This window comes from Dromaius novaehollandiae, chromosome W (genome assembly GCF_036370855.1).
Source record: "Dromaius novaehollandiae isolate bDroNov1 chromosome W, bDroNov1.hap1, whole genome shotgun sequence".
Lineage (NCBI taxonomy): Eukaryota > Metazoa > Chordata > Aves > Casuariiformes > Dromaiidae > Dromaius > Dromaius novaehollandiae.
In genome coordinates, this window is record NC_088130.1 from 46,346,429 (window position 1) to 46,372,850 (window position 26,422).

At 38.8% G+C, this 26,422-nt stretch overlaps 1 long non-coding RNA gene across 8 annotated transcripts in view; it reads left to right on the plus strand.

Annotated features, from left to right (window-relative positions):
• The window catches only part of LOC135324153 (uncharacterized), a 155,403-nt gene that overhangs the window by 21,028 nt on the left and 107,953 nt on the right, over window positions 1–26,422 (plus strand). The window contains exon 3 of one of the 8 annotated variants that reach the window (XR_010385507.1): window positions 20,298–21,074. The exons of 6 other annotated variants lie outside the window; for them this stretch is intronic. This is a non-coding gene — a long non-coding RNA (uncharacterized LOC135324153). Of the gene's footprint in view, window positions 1–8,348; window positions 8,537–20,297; window positions 21,075–26,422 lie in introns of those variants that run through there. One more of the 8 variants, XR_010385505.1, reaches the window with a different exon arrangement.

Genomic DNA, 26,422 nt, shown 5'->3' on the forward strand with positions numbered 1-26,422 from the left:
ATCACTCCCTTGCCATGGAAGTAATTTCTTGATGTGGAGATGCTGATTCTTCTTTATACAGTGCAGATCCTAGTTTAGTTCTCTTTTACTCTACCTTGCCAGTGATAGGTGATTGATGAATTGATAATTGATTTATTTTTGCAACTAAGTAAATTCAAGACCTGTTTGTAGGGTAGTGTGGAATTGTGCAGCAGGTCTGAATTCTGTGCTGGGCATATAATTTCCAAGATAAAACTCATTTCAGTTTGTTTAGTCTACCTTTCATTTATAGAATGTAAGTATCCTCTTGCAAAGTATCTACAAAAGATGTAACTGTATCCAAGAACTGACAGCTATTTAGAAGGGACAACAAACTAACCTGAATTGATCTTGAAGTCACCAAATGCCAGAATCAGATGCCAAAATGTCAAATGCCAAAATCAGATGCCAAAATGTCAAATGCCAAAACCAGATCAGATTTACTGGATGTTTAACATACATGGTAGACACAAATCAGGCAGCATTCTGCAGACAGACGTGTCCTTAGAGAGCAAAGGTTACTGCTCTTCTTTCCCCTGCCATTGCTCCAGTATGGCAGCTACAGGAACACTGCAGTCGCAGTGGCATTTCAGTGTGCGTAGCCTTGCCATGTCCTGCTGAGTGTCAGGTTCCTTACAGACAGATCTTGAAATGACAGGTGTCCTAGATAAATTGTTACCATCCAGATTTCTTGAACTCAAGTTCTTTGACTCACAGGTGGCTATAAATGGCTTGAGGACAGTTTCACAGTGAAGCACTTGTAGTAAGGTATAGAAGAATGGCATTCTGAGATAAACATGACATACCTCCTGAAGAAGGGTAGCTATGGAATATATGGATCTGTAGGCTATTCTTTCAGACAGCAGATATAATATTCCTGTCACAATTCTTCAAATATGAAAGAGAAAATAATGTTGAAGCCTGAAAGCTTGAGCTGAGCAAAATGAGCAGCTTTAAAGAGGTTATTTTTCCTTTGCTGGATGATGATTTCTACCATTCTAATCTTTGGACTATAAACTGAGAGGCAAATGCAGATATGTGAGTTTTACAGTTAGTGCTGAGAGAAGCTCAGGCATGGAAATATGGGGCTGAAATTTAGGCTGTATATCATTCTCTTTTTTATATTTTCACTTTGACTTGAAAGTAGAAAAACATCACATTTGGTTCTTGAAGTGTTAGAGGGATTTCACGACTGAGATGACAGAGGGAACTGAGCCAAAATGTTTAGGTTCCCACTGGTATCAGCCTTACCCTCTACTAAGACCAACTGCAGACTTGTCTAGTCCTTTGCCTTTCTCTCATTCATGTACATAGTGCTGCATCATGCCTCTAGTTATAAAGCAGACAGTGCTCTCCTGTACCTGATACTGTTTTTTCTTTAAGAGGCCATAACCCCTCATTCAGTGACCTGACTTTTTAGGCCCTGTATTCAGTCCCAAAATAGCAGTCCCCTTTATGTTTTTCTGTACTCCTGTAGCTCTTTGGAACTTGTTCCTGGGAGTGGAATGCAGACTAATAAAATTCCAGAGTATGTGAGGTTTATAAATAAATTAAAATACTCTCATCTGAAATACTTAAAAGGACTTGATATTTGCCTGCATGAACTGTAGGCATGCACAGATTATATACCACTCACCATCTCTTTATGACATTGTGACTTCTTTAAATAGTATATCCCTTCCTAGAATACACACAAACGCCACTAGTATGAAACTTTTTCTATTCACAGCATGCATTGTTCTGCATTTTAGTAAACACCATTTGGAATCACATTTTCAGTTGCTGGGTGGAGCTACACGGGTGAGAAAATGCCTACAGCAGACTTCAGCTTTTCCCAAGGAGTTTTACAAGCCTTTCTGGTGGAAAAGGAGTATTACTTTCACTGCCCTATGTCCAGTTTTAAAAGTATTTTAATAAAAAAGAACTAATCCTATTCCTATCAAGCATCCTCACCTAAATCTATGCAGACCTTGCAATAGTAGAACAGGACTGCTATTGCTCATTTTCTAGTTGCAGTCCCACAAGGACTTCAGCCTTATAAGTCAGTTTATGGGTTTGGAAATGGAAAAAAAGAGTTCAAACTGCAGATACAGTAATCAGCTGAATGGTAAGCTGATTTTTAGTACATTATAGTTGGGATAAATAGAAAGGCTCTGTCTTTCTGATAGAGGGGGTACTTGTTCATCCTAAATTTAGGACAAAAGCTATTTCTTTTTTAAATCAGTTGTTTTAAGTCAGAAACATTGAATGACCTGTCTATTCAATCTGTTTTGTTTTCCTAAACATGATTATAGATTATGCTATATGAGGTCTTGGTGATACTACTCCAGGGCATAGGTAAGCCAGAACGAAGCCACTGGATCTCTGAGAGTGGAGATCTGGACACCTGTCCCAGTGTATAGGTTACAATGCCAGACAGGTTATAGGGTACAGAGGGAGGTAAATGCCATGCTTGCTTACTCAGGCCTTGTGCAGAGAGAGAGCTTTTTATTAGAAGCAGGCATTCACTATAATCTGAATTGTTTAAAGCACCTTATTGTACTTTGAAAGAACGTAGGGCCTGCATTATGTTTCAGCAGAAATGGAACTTTGCTGAATCTCGGCTCCCAGTACAGGGTATTGTACAACATAATCTATTGCTGCCAATACTTCTGCCTCAGATTTGCTACTGTTTCTTAAGTAGATGCTTCTCTGTTCAGATTTTTTTCTTTGGCTTTGATCCCATCACCAGGAGTTCCATTTTCTGTCTGTAGCAGAAGACTGCCACAAAATATGTTCAGCTTTCAGGACACGTAGCATGTGTGAATCCATCAAGCTTGTCAGGTGGGAGAATAGGGATTCAATAGGTTTAAATAGATGCTATAAATACTAATTACAAAAAGGCTGCTCATATTTTTAAAAGTTGATTTGAAAAATGCCTGTGCTTTGTTGGCACTAAAAAGGAGAATTAATCTAGAATCAGAATTTCAAAGCAAAGTGGACTAATGCCCATTCTTTTTTACAACAGAGCAACTGTAAGTTTATGGAGTTTTCTCCACTAAAGAAACAGATGACAAAACAAGATGTACTAACCAACCAACTAGAAGATGGCTTTTTACAACTTGACTCTCCAATTGAGTTTGGAAGCATTTCCAATGCAAATATGATGGGCAGAGGCCAGAATCACAGCTAATCAAGAGGGGCAGGAATCAGACTGTGGAATGAAATAAGACCAAAAAAAAGTAAAATTTATTGTGGAGTGAATTTTTAAACCCCCAAGGTTTTTGGTTTTTTTATCACTGTGTTAATTTCAGTCTTATCAAAATGCCTCATTACAATTTGGATTTTTTTTTTTTAAATAGAAAATAAGATATTTAATGAGAAATCTGGTTGTAATGGTAGAAAACTGCAAAAACAATGAACTCCAAATGAAGCATTCTGCTTTCATTGAATTAGCATGTTTTGACAGAGAAATGTTCTGTTAGAAAATTCCCCATCTTCTCTAATAGCCACTATACTGGTAATCATTGTCTCTTCCATACTGTAAAAGCCAGAAGGCACAATATGGCTTCCTATTTTAACATGTCTCCTTTTTTCTGGATCAGGCAACTTGGAAGTCTTTGCATCAGTAAATTATAAACAAGCTACAAAAGCAGAACTTCTTTCACTTTATCTTATCAATTGATTTCTACATTAGCTGAGTAACTATTATAAGTCAATCTGTCTAAACTTTTACAAGGTCGTCCATCACAAAACCATTACCCATATCACTAACACAATAGCAGATTGATGCAGAGGAAGAGGAGCTGCCTCAGCAATACCAAGCGCTAGGCTTCCCCAATGCAATGACTTTTGTAACAGTGAATTGCCCTGTGTAGCACTACCTATCAAAAGCAATTGCTTCCAGAATGGTTTAGCTGTTCTACGACTAGTATGTATCTGTCCCTCTCCAGTTCTGGGTCATTCCAGTAAAACCTGTTTATAAAGGTATAAACAGGTGAAACTCTGCTTATAAAGGCAAGAGAACTCCCCTTATCTGCAAGGCATGAGGCATTTATCTTCTGAAATTAACGGGAATGGTGCATAGAAAGTATATATAAGCTCTGTTGCTTAGGAAAAAAAAATAGACATGAAGAACATGACTTGTTCATTTGTAGGCAGAGCTGACAAATGCAAATAAAGAAACTAGCGCTGGAGAATGGAGATTGAGGGTCCAGTCCCCACCCGCTGATGTCATTGGCAAATGTCCCATAGAGGTTGGAGAGAGTACAGCCAGACACCATCCAGCACACTTTGTATCATATTTAACTTTCCCAATTGAATGAGTAACAATGAATGGCTTGAGTCCCTGGTTTAGTCAGCTCTGAGGTAATGTGCAAAATTAGCCTGCTCCTCATGCCTGTCCATACATAATTAAAGAACAGCTACATGAAATTCAGTTTCAATGAACAACTCTTTGGGGATTGAATCTACACGACTTACCTGGCTAAATGGATGAATCTAGCTATACATCGTGACAGAAACCCTGGATTGCAGCTCTTTACATAACTTCCTGCCATTTATATCAGTGTGAGGTGCATACGTATTACTGCTCTAGAGTACTTTGAAACTCTTTCAGATCTTCCACTTGAATCAACAACTAAAGTTGCTCATTGCCTAAAAGAGAACAGGGTCTTAGGTTTTCAATTTTCAAAGATATTGACCACAAGAAGACCTAGTCTGAAGTTTCTTTTTCATATTGCTTTCACCTACTCTGTTTGCCATCTCTCACTTAAATGGTATTTTTGGCAAATAACCATTCTCTCAAGAAACTTCCCAAAACTGTTAATAGAAAATATACTTAAAACTATCACAGACCTCAAATGCTTTGTTTTTCACCTTCTATGACATTTCAAGCTGATCTTCAATTATAAAATGAGACCAGCACTGAAATAAAATGTTTATTATGTTACTAAGCCAACATAGCACTTTCTAGTCCTACTTCCAAGTCTTTCAGTCATTTTTATTTATGTTGAAAGAGTTAATATATCTCTAGTAACCCAGTACTGTCAGCTTCTCACCATTCCCTGTCTGCTCAATGTAGTTCTTAATGCAGAGTTGCAAAAGCAGCATGAATGATGCATCAAATCAGCCAGTCACATCCATATGACATCTTGGTGATTTATTAATATAATTCATAATCAACATATATTCCTTAGATTTGTTTTCTTTGTAATAGCAGTAGTTAAGCAGGATTCGGGGTGTTCTTTCAGTGAAACTCATTGGGATTTTTTCTGGGAGAGAAATATAACATCAGACTACTTGATGTAAGTGGAAACTGGATTTTGGAAATGCTCTGAACAATGTGATGAGGTTTATTGGCCATTAGAAATGCTTAGCATTTGTTTTAGCAGGGAACAGGATGACAACGTGAGAATTGTTCAGGCAGAAACGGATGGAATACAAAGTGTTCTTCCTCACCTCGTGTCATACATAAATTATTAACATTCCTAAAAATTTCTCTCTCCCTCAATCATCTTGTGTTAATGCAAGAAGACTGATTTTTTTTTCTAATGCCTTCCCTTTATGCAGTCCACAGTAAGGGACTTAGCTGTCAAAAGGAAGGGATCATGCCAGCAGTTAATTGCAAGTGCAAGAAAGTTTCTTGCTTTGGAGAATGACTCAAGTTCCCCAACCTATTCTGTATTGCATAATGTTGACTCCAGTACACAACTCAGTACACAATTCAGAAAGTAAAAACTGTGCCCCAATCCTGAACTTCCAAATAAGTTGGAATAAGTTCCAAACCTTCCCTTCACAAGAAAAAAACCTCGAGGGGAAAGGTTTATTACTGTTTCTTTACTCTCAGAAGACACTTGTGACAAACACTGTCAGAAAGTGCATAATTACCCCATGTCATCCCATACATGGATGAGTGCTAACCCAGTACGGCTATCAGTTATTTCAGTTACCGAAGTGACAGATCCACGCAGTTGAACGGAAGCCTGCTGTGGGGTCACACGTTTAAAGCTGGCAGTGTGTCCAGCAATACTTGCAAAGCAGAGTGGCAAAACCTCAACTGGAAGGCTCATCTAGTATCAAAACTATTTTGACGTTGCACAGAGTGAGGGCTTTTGTCCTGAACGTATTGATTAGAAACTCTTCCATGCTCAGGTCAGTGATTATGTTCAGTTCAGCTCCTCCCTTTATCATGAAGTTTTCTCAGTGCTATTGAGCTGATAATGCTAATTAAATGTGAATTACAAGAGGTTAAAATGTGCCACTTTCCAGGGAGTCAGTGTAGTTCAGCAAACAGTTTGAGCTGGGACTTACAGAGCTAGGAGCCAGCCTTTGCTGAATGGTTTCAAGCAGTCACTCCCTACTCTGTAGCTCATAAGTATATGATTTACACTAAGTTCCTTCATCAGGTACTTTGACACATAGGACAAAAATTTCTACAGAGAGCTCCCAACTAGAACTGGCCTCAAGTATATCCCCCAAAGTTAATGCAATTCTGAATTTAATCGCTTCTGCTAACTTTCTATTTGCTGTTTGACAGCATACTGCACGGAGTCTGAAGCAGTACCCTCCTCACTCGTTGCTGACACCGCTGTGGTCATGGTTTGCACTGCTCTGCAGCCCAACACTGAAGGGTTCTCCTCGTGTGCCAGGGCTGTTGGTATCCGAGCAGTGACATTTCTCTTTTTGTGGGTTTCCTATCAACAGCCAGCAGTTGCCCGCTGGCCTCAGCACACACCTCACTAGCAGTCAGCCACACATCTCCAGTTTAACACTGCTGCTTATCTTCACTGGCAGCAACAGTAGCTGGTTTCCCAATCCAGCTGCAATCAAATGGGTCGTTGATCAGGTAGTATAATCACAAACACAGCAGTTAGTGGCTGACAGACACTGCAGATGATGCTGCCTTTTTCTTCCTTTGGTAGCTGTGACACAGGGTGAGCGACTGTTGCCCAAACACTGCCAACCCCAGCCTACAGCTCCATGCTTCTTTCCATGTTTCTTGCAGCTTCCCCAGGCATTCACAGGGGAGCCCAGCACCTGCCCTCTGAATCATCCTTCCTCTGCCTACCTTTGCTCTTATTCCACACTAGCAAGAGTTATCACTTGACCCTTTTCCCTCAGCTGTCTTTGATCTTTGAAAGCTTCTTCTAGGACTGAATATTTCTCTTAGTCTCTCCTGTAAAAGGGAGTAAGTAGTTCCCCAGACAATCCAGTCTTTAAATAAGGAACACTGAATGTCTCTAGTCAGATGCACAGATCAGATTTCTCACCTGAGTAAGATTTGTTTTTTACTTTTGATTTCACATAAATAACAGAGCCTTTCTCTACTGCCCTTCTGTCCAGGATGACAGTACACAGGCAGACATCTATATTGTCTGAGCCATTGGCTGAGGCCTGGCAGCAGGACCTCAAACAGTTCATGGTCCTTCCTAATCATTCAGCAAGAAAATACAAAGTTTTGGTTCTTATTTTTCAGCTTTTGCCTGCCTCCTCCAGTTTTCTCTGTGGAATAGGCTCTGATCTTGTTTCGTGTGTCTGCAGAAGCACTTGCTGAGGACTCCAGGAGGCCACTAAAATTTTTGCTGGAGTCTTTGTTTAGCCACAATAAATTTAAAGCCTGAAATCCAGCCTAGGTAGAGAGTGAGTAAGAAGGACCTGTATTTGTGGAGGTAGATAGAGGCCACATATAGCAGATTTTTTATCTTTCATGAGGAGGTTGCACACTAGTTCTGCTGTAATCATTCTGGACAGAACTGCAGTAAGATCATAGCCTTGGCAATATTATAGTACATTTTACAGGAATAGTTATAGATATTTATCAATAACTGCATCTATACTTATGTTCTTGGGAAAAATTTCCAGTTCAGGCCATGCCTCTCAGTGCTATTTTAGTCCCATATCCAGGCAAGAGCCAGACTTTCATGGGCACAACTCATCTCTTTCCTTCCTCCAGTTTTTATAACACACCCCAGACAGGAGTTATACCGTGCTCCAGGTAGGTACCAGCCTGTGGCATTTATAAAAATTAGCATTCCCTTGTAATCTACTTTGTGGCATGGTACAGTTGAATGACAAGAGTGACATGCCTCTCCTTCTCCAGGCTTGTACAAAGCTAGCTGAAGCAGGCTGCCAATTCTGTAGATATAATGGGACCATCACGCTAAGGAGTTTATCAGGTTACTGCTTGAAATGATAGCATGACGTGACTTGCCGCAGATCAGTGCTGCATGCTAGCTAAAAGCAAATTGCAGCTAATTAGTCAAATTCTTTCAGGAAGTTAAGATCTCTGATCTTTGTTATTTTATCCATGGCTCACGCAGGATGAAGATTCATTTTTCTCCTGTTTTTAGGAAATGTCTTCTTCCATAATCCCCTTAGGAAATCACCCACAGAAGTCCTCCTGTGCACCAAATCTAGTTACAGTCCACTAGCAGCCTTCACTCTCTGAGGGAAATAAACTGCCTGCATCTTGGAAGACCCACAGAATCCCCCCATAACAAAATACACTTGAAGGTATGAATACTATATGCTACTTCTCTTGTCTGTCTAATTGTGAATATGATTATATTCTCTTCCATCCAGTAACGATCCAAAAACTTTAACAGCATTTGTATTTTCCTGTCTGTACAAAAAAATCAGTTGTCTGTATTCCTCACCACTGAGTTCTCAGGAAGCCCCATTAAGATGAAAACAAGGATATTTTGGTTCTAGAAAAAGGATAAAAACAAAAAACTATAGAAATCCCATTATTACAACAAAAGATCAAACCCTATTCCTTGAATTTCATTGTGCTCCAAAAAATGCATTACTGGATCTTCTCTTATCAAAAGCTGCCTTCCCCTTTCTCTCCTTTCTTGCTGCTCCAGGCTGGTTCCTAGGAAGCCAATGAACCCCAGCTGACTGTGACCCTTCCCAATGGACCTTTGGCTCTTCAGCCGATCACCTTAAGACCTTTTACCCTAGTCATGCCCTGGCAATAGACCTTGTCACATATAGTTAACTCATGGATCCTACACCATATTTGAAATCCTATCTTTAGATGACAGCATTAAAAACACCACCACCACCAAATACTTTCAGCAAATGATCTATAGATTCACTTTTAATTAATATCTGTGCTCTTAAAATTCAAGGGTTTGATTATTCATAGAGAGTGTGAAGGGTTGCAAACACAGCTGAGAAATTAGTTCATGAGTTGTAATAATATATTGGTGGGAAAGGTTCCTGTTGTTTGTGCTGCACTAGGCATTGTCATTGAGTGTTATATACTTCCTATATCACATATGGTAACCATAATGTGCTGGAAGAGAGCTGTATCTATTTTGGTCATCCTTTGTGCTCGACAGCTCTCAAGATGACACCAAATTATTCTTCCGATCTGAATTCCTATGGAGCCGCTTCTCCAACATTGATTTGAGACATGTGAGAAGAGTTTCTCTTTAAGTGATATTGTCGGACAGCATATGGAAGTTAGACTTTGTGTAGCTTAGATGTACCCTATGGAATCAAATTCATTAAGGGATCATCCAAAACCCGTAAGTATCTGAGTTGCAGGTGTTTGAGCTATGACATGCTATGAATACGTATAGCCAGCCAACTTCCTTCACGAAGAGTGGAGGTTTACACATTTCTTGAATGAAAATACTACCTGCAGAAAAACATATAGTCTTGAAAGTATTTCCAATTAATATTTTTAGAAATCAGAAATAGGAAAAGAGATGCACCCTCTGAGGAAGCATGTGTTTGACCAAATCCTATAGCCTTTCAGAGGTCACCCATGACAAATGATGGGAGGTGCACACATCTGGAATTAAATATATTTCAGAGTAGGAAAGAGTTTCAACAAACTTGAAGTAAAAATTTCAGCTCACAATATTCATCACATGAAAAACTGCCTATCCGACAGCAATATGTGCTTGGTATTTCACATGTATTCAGTCTGAGGTGCTTTGGGAGACATGATAGAAAATTTGACTCAAATGTGGTGAGATTTTTAATGTAAGGTGAGAATTATTAGAAAAGCTGTACTAGCATAGAAAGCTAATACACACCATCATCAGTCACTGTCAACCAGCAATGGTTTATAAGGACTCCAAGGGGATCTTAGCCTTTTAGTAATACCAGTCAGTTCAGAGCACGGTCCCATTATAGCACAGTGCACAGTAGTTAGCTACATCTTTCCCAATTCGGTATCTGAATATTTTTAGCATAGTTTGAACAAGATGATTACAAAACTAGCTGTTCTAATATACCACTGTGAGGTAAATGTTCCTTTCCTAGAGAATATCAAAAACTTCTTCACAGCATTAAAGGAAGCTATGTATTTTTAAGAAACAGCTGAATTAGTTTGGAAGATTAGAGAGGCAAAAAGCATTGGCCATTAAAGACTGAGCAAAGGGATGAGATATGAAGGACCTGATTCAGAACTCAAGATCAGTGGGAGCTGCTATGTAAGGGAAATGAGAGGTAATAGGATCTAATAGGTTGTCTGCAAGGAAAATGTAATCACCCAAAAGAAAAGCAAGGGATGTGGAGTAACAAAAAGAAATCCGAATAATGCCTGGCTTTATGTTACCATTTTTGCTAGAGCTGTTCAGAAATTTCCAAATTGATTTTTTTTCTGTTGGAAAACTTGAAATCAACAGCATGAAATCAACTTGCAGGAAAATACTGATCTGGGAATCTTTTGGGGGGACAGATGGGGAAGTTTTCTTAATAGGAGGGCTGCAAAACTTGCCTGCCAGACAGATTTCTATCAGAAGTTTGTCAGTTTGCCCACTTGTATGCTTGGCCATCCACCTGTGATGCAGCCTTAGGTTGGCACCCCTGGAAGAGCCCATCCTGTCCTCTGCCCTAGAGATGAGCAGTCCAGGGGTTTTCAGATTTGCTGAGTGACACACGAGAGCTGTGTTTGCTTGTGCTCTTGGTAGAAATTTGATCTCAAATGACTGTAATGAAATGCTGTCATGATTTCAAAATGAAATGTCACTGGGATTTTCTCTTTTCAAGAAGCTTTGAAATTTCTGAAGATGTTTTGGGACAAGGTGGAACATTTTTCCCTCCACATTTTGGAATATCTCATGGAAAGGAAATCCTTATTTTCATCAACTCTAGGTTTTTTTACAACAGAATAGCCAACACTCCTCCACTCTCTTGCTTTAGAAATAAAATAGAGTTTTATCACAACATAAACTTGGCAAGGTTAGCACTAGACTACAGGCCATGCTTGACTGCACATAGCTTGCCTTATGGTATTTTGTTTCCACTGTTTTTTACTTAACATGCATTAGTCTTGTCAGATTAAAAACCTTTTTCCTGAATGTGAATGCATAGCCATTGGCAAACAATTAGCAAACACAATAAACAACAAAGGCACCAGAATGGGGAAAAAGTGAGTTATTCAGGGTAAATGTAAATCAGGAAAAAAATTACTTTTGAAGGGGTGCTATGATGGTTTATCAAACTTCTTATGCTGAGCTTGATAACTTCCTGTCCTAGATGTTTTTAAGCAAACTTAGAGAGTGAAAAGTAAGGAGATGTTGAACCACTGAACTTTTCTGGAGGGGAAGTGTGGAAGAGGAAGGTGGGAGATATCATTGCCAAATCAGTAAAAAACAAAAAATAGAAGACTTCCACAGATGTAAATAGTGAACCTTTAAATAAGAAAACAAAGCAAGTGAAATGCTAAGTAAACATTGTTATAGCTGGTAGTCCCCCCTAAATAGCAAGTCAATCAATCACACTAGCCTATTTTCCCTAGGACAGCAGAAACCTTTGAAAACTATCATATTTCAGCGTGTTAAAGCTGTACAATCCATATCATAACATGCTGTTATGAACATAGTGAAATGATTACTCTTGAATGCATGAAGGTTCCTGCTGCATTATCACAAGGTTGTTTTCCTGTTTGTCCACTGAGGATCTGGGAGAGTACCTATCATTTGAACATCCCTCTGGTAAATTAGACTTCTGACTTGACACATCTGATACACATTTTACTCAATTATATGTAAGGGAGTGCATCCCAGATCTTTCTTGGTTTATGGGTTGCAATATTAAGCAATTAATGTCCTGCAGGAAGCCATGCATTTCACTGTTATATAAAATGTAGATCACAGCTGCGATGACTTTTCATCTTCTCTGGCTGCAAAGAAGATTAGAACCACAGACTGAAGGTCATGGATTAAAAAGAAATTCTTCCTTTTTGATAGTAAAAGATATCATAGGTCAACAATTAAATCGAGAGCCATCGAATGTCAGCCTCTGCTGCCTGTTTGCCAAACAGTACCTTGATATATTCGTGTAGGAAAGATAAATCTCTTTTACTAACATTCAGGCTTTGTCAAACAGATTATCGGCCATACAGATGTTGCCTAGTCTTTTGACAGGGAATCACATCATTCTTCCATGATTCTGGACTCTCAGTTGGAAGCAGATTAAAAGGTTGGAGTTGTAACCATTTCTAATCTTTTGTTGCTTTCAGTTTCGAGGACAACAAATCCCGTGTGTGTGTACACAGATGAAATAAGATTCACAGACTAATAAATGCTTTTGTTCACTGTTGCTCTCAGCCACTGAGCACTCCTGTAGGACATCACAGATATAGGCTCTGCGTCATATTATTGGCTTTCATGGCGCGAGTGTAGGATTCCTCATAGTGTTAAAGCCTTTCACAGTAAATGTCTATGCTATAAATTTTGATGTGCTTCCCAGCTGAATGGATGCTTTGAGTGGAGACAGACTGGCTGGAGCTGAAGCAGTTAGCTTTGATTTACCTCTTCTCTATTATTCAATCCTATTGAGAATTTTGAGTAGTTGATATCAAGGCATGTTGATTGGCTTCAGTTTATAGATTGAAATAAAAAATTATATTTAACCTTGGTCAATACCATGCAACCTTATAATGATATTAGTAGGATGAAGCAATGTGTAGATTTGTAAGACAGAGACAATGAAGCATGATGTTTGCAAATAAATCCATTGACAGATGAGTTTTTCTTCTTAATCATTCAGCATGTGTGTTTTGTGCAAGTCCGTAAGGGGTTTCCAGTGATGGAGGAGTACTTGTGAAGAGTCTCTCTGTGTGTCATTTCTTAAGCACCATTTATATTTAGTCTGATTTGTAATGTTTGGTTTGCATATGTTAGGCATATCGATGCAGTGCATCGCAGCTGGTGCTTTTCCTACTGCTAAAAATTCATGCTCTCCAGAAATCACAGGATATTCCTCCTTGATACATTTTATGAGCTCCAGATGTAGTGAGAGTTTAGTTAGCTATTAGCAGGCCTAAAATGAGTAAAGTAAAAGAAGTGATCCATTTTCTAAAATCCTGTTCTGACACTTTAGATTCTTTCATTGATATTTAGGTGCTTTTGATATTTCTGCTGAGCTGATAATGTGCATATTTATTGAGTCAAGTAGTTTCTTATTCTAACTAACTAGCTAACTAACTATTTCTAACTAGCTTCCTAACTAAGAAGTAAACTGTCATTTCTCTGTTCTCCTGGGAGCAACCGCTGACATATGGGTTACTTTTGAGATCATTATTAATGAGATTGATTAACAATTATCGGTTCATTAATCCTGTGCAAAGCCCCTCTGTTCTGTTACAAATCATAAATGAATTTTAAAGGGTTGTTAATGGTAACACTTGTAAGTACTACACAATAAAAAGGGCAATTACTGATGACAAAAACAGAGGCAAAACTGTCCTGAGAAAAATCAATGGTCCTAAAATTTCCTGGTCCCTGCCGGAGAGATTACAGGGGGCAAGCGATTAACTATGCGTGAATCTTGAGGAGCCATCTGAACAGGAATGCCTGTCAACTGTCACAGCCATAAGTTACAGTTCCCCAAGCACATATTTTGTCCTCTACATATTTGTCATTCTGTCTGGTGGCCCAAGGTTAAGCCAGAATTAGGTTATTTATATCCCAAATATTATTGTCACCCACAAACACCAGAGTTAAACACAGTTAAACCATATTTGGCAATTGCAGTAGACACCATGCACTCAAAGGAAATTTTCAAGAGAAGTGTGCTATAGAGGTGAAGGGCTGAGCTGTATCAGCTGTTACCATGCAGCAAAGCAACAGTTAACATTCTGTGTGTAATCCTGTTTAAAGTCTATATATGCAGAGAACTGATTAAGTCTCACAGATTTATCTGCTGCTTTTGAGTACGCAGTCTTGCAGTTCTTGCTCAGGCAAAACTCCCAATGACTGAAAGTGGAGCTTGATCCCATGTTCTCTGGCCCAGGCTTTACTTTTTACTCTCCGTGCCCTGGAAAAGAACTAATGTAAACAAGGTGAAATGTGGGATCCTTAAGGCCTTTCATTTAAACAGAAGTCTGTAAATGAACCACAGTTTATCCTTTCTCATCTCTGTCAATGCTCTCAGCCCCACTCCTCCCATAGCCTGACAAAAAAGCTTAGAATTTAACTGGGAGCTCTGTCAGGCTCCAGCTGAATTCGAAAGAGTAGCCACCCTCCAGCCTCGAGGTCTTTCAGACACTATGGAAATCCAGAGTGTGTGCAACATACAGGAAACAGAATGAAGCTGCAATAGGTCATTTAGACTGTCCCACAGGTACTGAAGCCTGTCTAACATGTTCAGATTGATACTTGGCTTTTTGTTCCACATGCAAAAGATAGATATGAATAGGGAAAAGCCTTTAGACAGCTGGAAGTGTATTAAATAGAGCAAAGTTTACCTTTCAGTAGCGCAGCTGTAATAGATGGGAATTCCCTTTTAAAAGACTAGTGCTCAGAGTATTAGATGATATACTCTGCTTGGCTGGCTCAGTATTTTGAATGCCGTATGTAGTGCTGGTTAGAATATTCTAAAGTTGGTACTCAGAAAAAGTTACGGTATATTTGAATCTTTTCAGTGAAAGATTCATATGTGAAAAGCCATGCAGCCAGGCTACAGGATGCCAGTCTGTACCAGCCAAAGATACGGTGTTTTGAGAAGGTGAGGACAAGAGTCCTCGCAGATTGCGCTTCGTACATTTAAAACCAAGAGGTGTGCACCTGACCACATCCTTTGAAGTGGTTTCTGAACAAAATCAGCTTGAAAGAGCCTGGAAACAGCTTTCATCATCTATCTCCTTGGTGCCCTTCCTTGATTAGTGCCAATGAGCCTGGGAGAGAGGGTTGAAAGTGGCTTGTCTATGCGCCACTCCTTGTTCTCTCCCTAAGGCAGGATTCAGAGAAACATGGGCAGTGAATCTTTTTTATTTTTAATTTTTTTGCATCTGAGACTAATATAACCAGCCGTCCAAGTGGCTATACACATGCACAAAATATATGTGTGTTTGTGTGTGCAACTGACACGATCGTTATATTGGCACAACGCCACTACCCAGTCTGATATGAATATCCTAGACTATCAGTAATATACAGTAGCTTGTCTTGGAGCAGACTAACTGTGCTAGATATTCTTAAGTAGTTCTTATCACAATATTAAGTTTTAAAATTATATGCCTCTGTTCTAAGCAGTAGAGTAGATCTAGTTGAATGTAGTTTATCTACTGTTTTCAGAATGAGTGATAAATAGCAGGAAGGCAGTTGCTTTCATTTCTTGGTGTGCCTCTGAATCACTTGAAACACATTTTGGAATTAGCAAACCATGCTGTCATGGGAGAAAAAAGCTGAACTATGCCTCCCTCTTTATTGTCTTGTATTGATGAAACATGCCCAGAGATTGCGTGCATTTTGTGGTGTCACTGTCCAGTATAACAAAATACAAATTATTCTCTTTCTTGAGTCTAACAAGGGGCCCCGTTTTAAAGCCCTCCCATTACTGATTAGTCGTAATTGGTCATAATTACTCACTTATTACAGTTTATCTACATTTACAATAACATTGCAGTCCAGTAGTTTTAGATATAAAAATGCAAATTTCAGAGAAAGTTTCCTGTTGAGAAATTCCTGATTCCTTCATGTCAAAATACCCATTCATTGAAACTGAAAGTGACTGTAGAGGAACTGTTTTTTAAAATATCTCCCGATTCAAAAATTGGTCAAAACATCCCAGGTTGTCAAGAAGGAAGTTAAAAGAAAGTGGGTTTTGGTTTAGAATTGCTTCTAATTTCAAAATTATTGTTAAATTACACTACGAAGAGAGGGAGGGAGGAAGACTGAAACTAAACAAAACTCTCAGACAGGCAGACATCAGCATGAATTCAGCTGAACTAGGAGGAATTTCTCAGATAGCAAGGATACAAACCATTTAAAGACCATACACCAATTAATACTTCAAATAACTGCTTAAATTTAATGGGCTAACATGGCTCGTACTCCTCCTTTACAATCAGGGTTAGCATAAGCTTCCACCACCAAGTATGACTTGGTGCACATCCCTGCACTTTGTCCTGGTGTCTGAGAGCCTCTCGGAAGCTTGTCTGCCAGCATTTAAGATCCATCTCCCCATGACAAAGGCATGTCCAGATATGAAGAGGTCTGCATCTCAAGGAGAAACCAGCAAACTCATTACCTGCTACAAATAATGCAAGGGATTCTTAACAAACAGCCACCTGACTCCTGACTGTCTGGGAGCAGCCAAACTTCAAAGTATTTCTTTTGCTTTCCTTCACTGCTCTTGGTAACAGTTGTGTTCATTAGCAAGACTCATAACTTTGGGTCTTGTTTGAGCACTCCATTTGTCTGAGACTTAACTAATCTGCTTTCTTGAAGAGTTTGCTTTATAATCTCCCTGAGTAGTTGTTCTCTGTCAGTAGCTGAGGTCATCTGTTCTAATGCCAAGCTAGTTACCCATATACACTATAACCATACTGTTATTAAGAAGAAAAGACCAGCGTTGTATAAGCCACTACATATGTATATAAGTCTCTAGCAGCCTTATATTCCACAAAAATGTCAGTGTGCTACTTAGCAGGTATGTTTGTGTACTCGTCCTTCTAATTCTGGCACCTAAAGAATCAAAAAGAGAGTTGTTCCAGTATTTTCAAAATTCTACTCCAAATGACAGAATTCCCTCAAAACTGGATAAAATATTCTTAAGTCAGTGAGAATTACACACCATTTTGACAGCTGTCACGGTTTAAAGTCTCTCTCAAGGAGCTAAGGAATACATCAGAATCTCAGCTTTCACTAAAAAAACTACATAAAATAAATAACACTCTACAAAATTGTCCTCTTGAGCAACACATGAAAAAGGAATGCTGCAGGTTCAAACATCTTTAGGTAAATAAAGAGGCCTCAGCATGTATTTTTATTTATAATCTCATTATTTTTAAGCCAACCTCATGAGGTTTCTGTGATCTGCATTTTTTTTTTTTTTTTTTTTTTGAACACTTGAGGCTGGCAAACACAACATGCTGTCCCTTGGAAAGAAATTCTAAAAACATTCCAAATCTCTAGTTTTATCACTGAAAAAATGTCATCCAGTAATAAGATTTAGATGCCCACACAACTTGCATGTAAGCATGTTTTTAGAACAGGTATCATTCTACTGCTTAAGAATCATTATCTTTGGTTTATAGTTGATGGAGATAAAGACACTGATGAGTACAGATGGATTTTGGGAAGCAAGTATATAGGGATACATAACCCTGCAACAGAAGACATCAAATATATACTATTTATATTTACAAAAATAGATCTATGTTTGAAATGTTCTTATATACATAACATGAGATACGGCCATTTTCACCGACATGGGATTGTTAGTTTAAAATAAGACCTTTTACTGTGGGCAATTGTGATAACTAGCCAAATACTCTGATCACTCACCTTTGGCAAAGAGACTTCTCAGTGCTATGGTATGGAAAATACAAATGTAGATTTTTCTAAGAGAATGTTCTTTGATGTTGAAGAAGTAATACACCGTATTTTCCATGCGTTAGAGTAAAAGATTTTGCAAAACTCATATGGCAAAGGCAGTTTTGTGCAGTCGTTAGCATGTCTCTCATCAATCATCAGAAACGATGGGATAAGGTGAAGAATCTAGAATAAGGGCAAAAAATGGCAGTGAATATTATTTTTAGTATTTTCTTAAAAGCTTTTACATTTGGAGAGCTAAACTTTAAAATAGTCTTCTGAAATTCCTTGAATTCATTGTTACCTTAGAATGGATGTTTTTCAGAACATCATTCCTATTTTTGGTGCTGAGTCAGATGTGAAAAGAACCAAATGAATGATATGTAATTAGTAATACCAATGATGTGATATGTAATAGAGATTTTATGGGCACAAGTGTTAGGTATTTTCTGTGTATGGCAAAGCCAAAGAGTAGGACTGAGGACACAGTAAATCAGTCCAAGCTAAAACTTCCTAGCATCTCATGTTATCATAAACACTGGAATGAAACTACTCCACATTTTTAGGAGAAAAAAAAAATATTTTTTTGCCCAATGAAAATTCTTTGTACTTGGATTATGAAGAGGTCCTAGAATTTGACCCTGTGGTGACTCATAACAAAACCATCAATTGGAAATGCTGGAGAGGAATAAGAGCCTGGTGTGAAGTTGATTAAAGAAGAGCTATAAGCTGCCAATGTGATGCGGTCAGAAAAAAAGGCAAACGTGATGCTGAAGTGTATTAGGAGAAGCACTTCCAATGGAGATAGAGAACTATTGCAGACAGAGTACCAAGAACTCATGAAATCTCTTTGAAACAATTACATACAAACTTGGATTGTCATGTTTGAGAGAGATTGATTCAAACTATAATGAGGGAGGAATGGAGAGGAAAGAGGAGATTAGAGACCACAAGAGACTACAAGAGCCTAGTTTGCTTCACATAGTAAAATGAAAACTATGAAGGAATGTTATCTTTTAGGAAGTTCATTTTCTATATGATTTTCTATAGATATCAGAGAGGAAGAAGAGTTACAGATAATAGTAGATCATGTCAGCACAGCCACAAGTGTGGTCTTGAGTAAATATAGCTGGGAAATTACAAGATTGCTCCTAACCATTAGATTTAAGGGGTCCTTTAAACTAGAGCAGTGGAGCAAAACACCTAAGTTCTCATTAAACTGGTGATCATTAAATCTCTGGGAGGGATTATATGGTACAATGCATGCAGTAGTAGGTGTGTGGGCTTCAGCACTCAAACCCATCATGTCCCGCTGTGAAGACCAGACAGGGAAACAAGAGCTGATCTGTTGGTTGGTTTGTTTGTTTTTTCAGTGAAATCTATTTCCATTGGGAAATTCCAATTTAGCAAACAAAAAAAATTTCCCTGTCTGGATTGGAATTTCTTTTTGCTTTGAAATTTTCCATTCAATTTTTCACCCAAGATTTCATTCTTTGCCCTGATTAGGGATAGGTATTTTCTTGTGAGAAAGGAAAACTGTTTCCTTCTGGGATTTGTTAGCAACCGTGCTTACACATTGTCTAACTGTATCGAGATGTACTAATTAAAACCATGGTTTCTTTTGTTCCACAAGATCTTCATTCTGTTTCCCAGGAAGTAGAACGAAGTTTTGCATATCCTCTGTAATGGTAAATATACCTCTGACTCTAAACCAAAACATGTGGAAAAATCAGATGACGCCAGCATCTTTACGTTACAGGGATTTGATCAGTGTTGATATTCAATACTTAGCCCTCAAAAAATAACTAAACCCAGAACCACAGTAAGAGACAGACCTAACAGGTTTAGAAATCCACCTGAAAATTCCAGTGTAGGAAAGGCAACAGGCTTAGAGTTTCCTACATTAGGAAAGCCTGTCCCTCATTCAAGAAGGAAATAATACTGGAAGTGTTAGCACTAAAGGCCATTTTCAGGGAGGGGAAAAGTGCATTTTAAGTCAAGTATTCTGATTCTTTTTCCTTATTTGTTTTAAAAGCCATTTGAATCCATTTTTATTGGAAAGACCAAAGAATTTTTCCAACAATGGAGAATGGAATAGTGTTCAGGATGGATCAAATCCAGACTCTAGAGGTGCTAGACGTGAGCATAGTCCAAACAGTTGGGATGCCCTACAGTTGCAGACCCTAGAAGCCCTGGTTTTCTGAGTTCTCAGCTCCAAGTCTCTAAGTCCTGAAGTTTCTGGTCCCAAGGCAGCTCCATGGCAGGGCTGGTCTGGTCTAAGGTTTGCAGCCCCTTCTGGTTTGCACAGATAACTTAAACATATTGAAAACATGCTTGATTATCTAGCTGAGTTGGAGCAAGAAAAAATGAAATAATAGCACCAATAGCTCCGTTATCCATCTTCTGTCCTGAAACATCTTGGGAAGGACAGCAGCAGTTAGCTGAGCAGAAATGTGCAGTAAAATTAGATTGGGAGATGAGATACAATTAGAATTCTTTGCCTTTTTCTGATTCCAGATCTGGACTCATTCTTGGCTGTCTTCTATAAATTGTTTGAAACTTCTGATCCAGCTTTCTGCATTTTCGTTCACTGTCTCAGACTCCTTGCCACCCTTCCCTGATCCTGCTTTAGCCTTCTCCTGTATTTTCCATTCCCCCAGCTATAGCATGGATGCAATGTCAAAATAACTAAGAGTGAAATCGAACGAATGTTCCTATGCCTGTCTCCTTGCTGGGTCCCTCCGTGTTTGCCTCCAGGCCTCGTTTCAGCGTTGTGCTCATGCATGTTTTCTGCACCTGAAGTGATGCCTGTGCGTAAAGCAGAGGAATGGCTATGCAACAGCTGCAGTCAGAATAATACGCAAAGGAGCAGCACAGCTCTACAGCTTAGAACAATTTTGAAATTAAACACCTTTTCTTCAGCCAAGATGACCAGAGTTGGCAAATGGCAGAAAAGTGGAGAGAAAGGAGGGCATATTGGTAGAGTTGCTTAAGAACTTTCTAATGAACATTTTTCATGTCAGCCAGTCAAAATGAAGCTGTCATCAAGAAAGGAGCTGTTTCAGCAAGTCTTCTGATTCAAAAACTATCCTGAAGAAAAAAATTGTTGGAAGTTATTAATACCACTCTTGGACATTTCAAATGCATACAAGTTTCAACTTGTGTCTTCATTTTATGTTTTTATTAAAAAATTTAACTAATTTATAATAATAAAAAATCAAATTAGAAAGGCCACCATCAAGATGAAGGATTTCTAACATGCCTAAATAAAATGCTTCAGTTCATCTGGTCCAATTTTTTTTCCTCCAGTGTATCAGTTTATGAACTTTTTCTGCCTTTCAACTCCTCCTCCCAGTTCAGCATGGGAAAAAGCTGCAAAGTCTCAAAAACTCTTATGGAATGGGAGAATAATTTTCCATATAGATCTGGATAGCAGATAAAACATGAATAATATTGTTCTTTCCTTTTCTTTTAATTTTCCTTTCTCTTTCTTTCTCTTCAGTCACATGAATAGGCTTAGAGCTATCACAATATGGAGTGTCAGAGTTCACTGACTCACACAGATTGAAAGCATACATCTTCTTGCTACATGATAAGAATCACCTTTGTACATAATTTCTCAAGTAAATACTTGTGATTGCAGCACATGAAGAGCTCTAAAAGTGTAAAAAGAAATGAAAATCTCAGAACATGTCTAAATATAATGCTCTGTTCAGTCCCAGAATGGCAAATTTGAAATAGAATCTCGCCACATCACTCATGCTATTTGTTATATCTGAGGCCTTTCGGTTAATGTAAATGGCTATGGAGCTATTGAAATTGGTATTCATGAAACAAAAAATGAATTCACAATCTGAAAGAAGAGAAAGCTACTGCATTTTTCTCCTCTGACTAAACTGAAAGTTGTTGTTTTATCTACAATATGCAGTATTCTGGAGAGAGAAGGAGATTTGTGTGGGACTGGCCTCCCAGAAAGATCAAGCAGCAAAGGCAACAACAACTTTGTTGTTCAGTGATTTTCAGAGGCTCATTCAAAGCCCTTGCAGTAACAGTACATAAAAAAACCTTTAAAGGAATACAGCCAAATATTGCATTTAAAGCAGAAATGAAAACATGATTTAAAATAGAGTAGGAAATTCTTCCAAATGAGAAGAGACAGCCTTCCAGCCTCTTGAATGAAGCTGGAAAAGATATCTGCAAATTAGAGCTGAGAATGGTCCTGATAATCAAGCGTTTTTAAGAATAATTCTGAGAACCAGTTTTAGAAACCATTTTTTTTCCTAGTATTGTATAACACTAAGTAATTCTATATAGTACCAGAGCACAGTGTAATTTCTAATTAAATGTTCTTCCCCAAACTTAAAAGAATAGCCACATTGACTATATGTACACTGCTATAGGGGTTCAGGAAGCAAGCAAGAGTGTTGGACTTCTGATTGCTCACACAGATTGACTATTGATGGGCTGCTTTGCTCTGTTTGAGCCACTCCAACTAGCGCTCTTCAGGGCAAAGCTACTCTTGATTCTTGGGACAGGTCACTTCGGGATCATTCCCAAAAGAGGTAGTAGACACATCGCACCAGAGTACACAGTCCTCCAACACAATCCCCTCAGGCTTTGCACCCTCTACTGTCCTTTCACATCTCCTTTTTACACCCCAGGGCATGTTGTAGTTACCTTGAATTTCAGTCTACAAAAAGCCACTCTAGCATGGCATATCCTTCTCATTATTTTAAACAGTCCCTGACCCTCTTTTTTGACACCTCCTGGTCATTTTTCCCCAGGCCTCTTGTATTTAGCACAGACATACTAGCTGGGTCAGATGGAGGTTCATGCAGCCCAATATCCAAAAAAAGTAGGAGTATAAGAATATACAAACTGATCAAACAAAGAGTGATACACTCCTTCTTATACCCTAATGCTTTGCACAAAGATTTTCTGAGGCAACGATTGCTTTTCATTGTTTAATAACTTCTACAAGGTGAATACATGTCTGTAAGTACAAGCAACTGAGTATGAACTGTGATTTGCCTAAATATGTGCAAATAATACTCCAGCCCTACTGCACGCCCTTACTGTGATTTGAAAAAAATAGAGAGTTTTTAACTGCTTATACAATGCTGAGTCTTGAGAGTTTGTTTTGAAGATATTCTCCACAACCATAACGGCCATGCTTTTTATTTTGTTAGCCTAGAAGCTGTATTTTTTTTACAGTCACTTGACTCTAGCAGCACAGGCTTTAGGAAATTAATGGAAATAGCATGAGACCTGGCCACTCTAAGAAGGCCGCAGAGCATCTGACAGTAGGACCATGATCAGAATTCAGAGATTTCTTATTCTAGCACTGTAGGTTTTCTGCTGTTTTTTAGCAGAGATTCTCTAGGGCTTAAGGGCTTTTGAAACAATAAGATCTTATAATCAGCTGCCTTTGATATCTTATGAAAAACAATACAATCTGTAAAATCTGTCACTGCTCTCTTGCATGAAATGCTAACACTGGCAATAGTGTTTGAAGCAAGTTGAAGCCTGTTTATCGTCTTTCTTGGCAATGCCTAAATCAGGGCAATGCAGTAATCTACTCTGGAGAAATGCTGTTCTTAGTATTGCTCTTGGATACAGATGAGGAAATTGAATTTATGAAAGTATTTTGTGCTAATGAGTATAATCTTTGCTTAATCTAGCAATCTCAATAGGTACTGTCAATTGAAATCAATACATTTTGTATATTTAAGGGCCACAAGAAAATATTACTGCAATTCAGGAATAACAACAAGAACAAAAACTCTGTTTCGTTTTAGTTTGTCTTTCCCAATCATTTGCCTGTTTTAGTCTGGGTAATGCTTTCTCTCTGTGGCACACCCAGCTCATGTAGATTACATGTGCATTTCCCTAATATATAGGCATAGCCGTGAACACACACTTACACACACACAAATATTCTGTATGTTATTACAACTCAAACAGAAGTTGTGGGTGAATATAGAAAATACTGGCTTACAGGCTACAAATTACATTGTGCTGAAGTCATATACTATATAATTATGATGGTCCCTTCTGGTCTTAAAATTCCTGTTTAGTGGTGAATTACCAGCAAAATGTTCATTAGTACACTTGAAAAAAAAAGGGTCTCTGCATTTCTCCTAAATGAAAAGCAGCTATCCTCAAAAGGTAAATGAAATCAGCATTAAAGCAAGAAGTGGCCCCACAGAATGGAATATCCCCACAGAACAGGGTGCTGATTACAAAATCAAGCCAGTGCTTTTGGGGAATGGAGCAAAAAATGGCTGAAGAGATTCCTTGGATCCACAAGAAAGGTTTTGTTTGCATTATTTTCCCTGGCTGGATCCAGGTTTAGACTGGTTCTCATTTTATCTGCACCCTGTTCCCCACCTTCACATGAGTACACACAAAGCGGGGGCTTCAAAGCTCACAGCACTGGCCTAACTCTGTTCTTATTAAAAGCACTGGCAAAACTCCCAGTGGTTTAACAGGAGCAGGATTAGGCCAGCCATGAGTTCTTTGAAAATCTCACCTAAGGCAATAAATATAGCATTAATTCACAAAAAGAAAAGCAAACAAAAAACGTAGGAAGAGGGGGGGAAAGAAGAAACATCATGCAATTACTCAAGGTCCTTGATCAAAAAAAGGATCGTAATTATATATTGCTGTGTGAAGTCTTTGTGGCCAGTACACGAAGGCTCACGTTGGACACTTACTCCTCTGCTCAAGCCTGTGCATGAGAGACAAAAGAGCGAGGATCCCTAATCACCATTTGCAGAGACTCATTGCAGAGGTATCACCCTGCTTCCACGATGTTTGTGCAAAGACAGTTCCCAGTTTCATCTCCTAGTGCCTTGGGAGAAGCACGTGGGCAAAGGCCCAAGTCACTGGGCAGCGGAGCTGGGCTGGCTTGGGGGAGTACATGCTTCACCCTTTCCCACAGTGAAGCAAGGGCAGCTCTGGCCTACTGTTCCCAAGGCACTTAACTATCATTTGTCTGACATACCCACATCCAATTTTTCTCAGTTCACCTCAAACATCATCCTTTTTAACCCTCTAATAATTACTACGAGTGCTTGCCTTTGAATTATTTCCATTGCGCTGCTGCTTTGCTAGCACAGAGATACTACTTAGCCATGAACTTTCCCCATACTGAGAGAGCATAGCAAACATGCAAACTACTTAAACAGTGTTTGTCACTTCAGTCTTAGGTTGTTAACATTTCATGTAGGACTTGGTATCCTCCTCATTTTATTTTATGTACACCAAATACATGGAATTATGAAGCTAAAGATATAAAGCTACTTTTTTTTTTCCATTGGAAACATGAACCCCAAAGAATTTTAAGATTTTTGTGTGAAAAGTTGCATGTCCCACTGAGCACACAGACAGATGCAAAGATGCAGGTGCCCTTTAGGTGAAATATCCTGGTGGCAGAGCTGTGCAGTTGTCAGATGGATAAAAGATGCCAGAGCTCAGACTTTGTAGTGGATTATCCACTGTGCTGTAGACAGTATTGCTTCCCAAGGGGCAGTAGCCACATATAGCTTTGAACTACCTTTCTCAGGTTTTGTAACTACAGCTGTCTACAAAGTGGGATCCATGTTGTTTGTACATCTTATTCCATTTACTCTCATGAACTTTTTTTAAAAAAACAATTGGCTAGAATTCACCTACCTTTGAAGAAGAATAAAAAAAAGGAGGTGGTTATTTTCTTGGCAGTGCCTGGCAGGTGTTGCCTGGACTTATGGGAATCAAAAACATTTTGTACCACTAGCTTCAAACAATGGGTCAAACACAATTCATGGGTAAAACCAGCATCTTTATAGCTTTATAGACAAAGTCATCCCCATAATCAGAAACAATAACTCCAATCTTTCTTCCCCTGAGCTTAACACAGAAAAGAACTATTCTTTAAGTAGCTCTAACTCTGTTAGACATTTGAGAGGATTCAGGGAGGTCCTGGGGAGGCATGACACTTGATTTTGTTGGTTAATTTTATTTGGCTGCATATTATTTACGGAGTATGGGAGCAAAACACTTACTATGCAGTGAGAATGATTTTCTACAGCTTTCATTAGAAGTGATTAAGTGATTGTCCTGTGCTCAGCAAAAGAGTACTGTATTTTGGGAACATGAAGACAGTTTTATCCAGAGTATTGTGTTACACTCCATAGCTGTGTGCAGTGCTTTCCTTTCTGTTGCACTGGGAAAATCATTTGGCTTTGAATTCAGCAGGATTGGACTTTTGCCATAATTTGCGCTGAATAGCAGAACATCCATCCGAACTTCTCTTTTTCCTTCTGCCCTTAATATTCCACCTGGTTCGGTAATGTTCTCTAGGTGGACAAGAAACAATATATTCAGGATTGCTCTGCCACGAAGGGAGTAGTACTCAAAGCATTGTCGGCAATACTCTTTCATGAAACGATGACTTTGGAAATTGTCCAGACCCTTCTCACATCTTACAAATGTTCACCTCTTCTCACCTCTCACAAAGTGACTCACCTCTCACAAATGCTGACTTTGTGGCTGGCATATATAGGTGGTATTTCCCCCTTGACTGTTCATGAGCTTCCTGCACTGCCCCAGAAAAATGGAAGGGCCTTGTGTAGGCCCACAGCGTGATGGATAGGTATAAT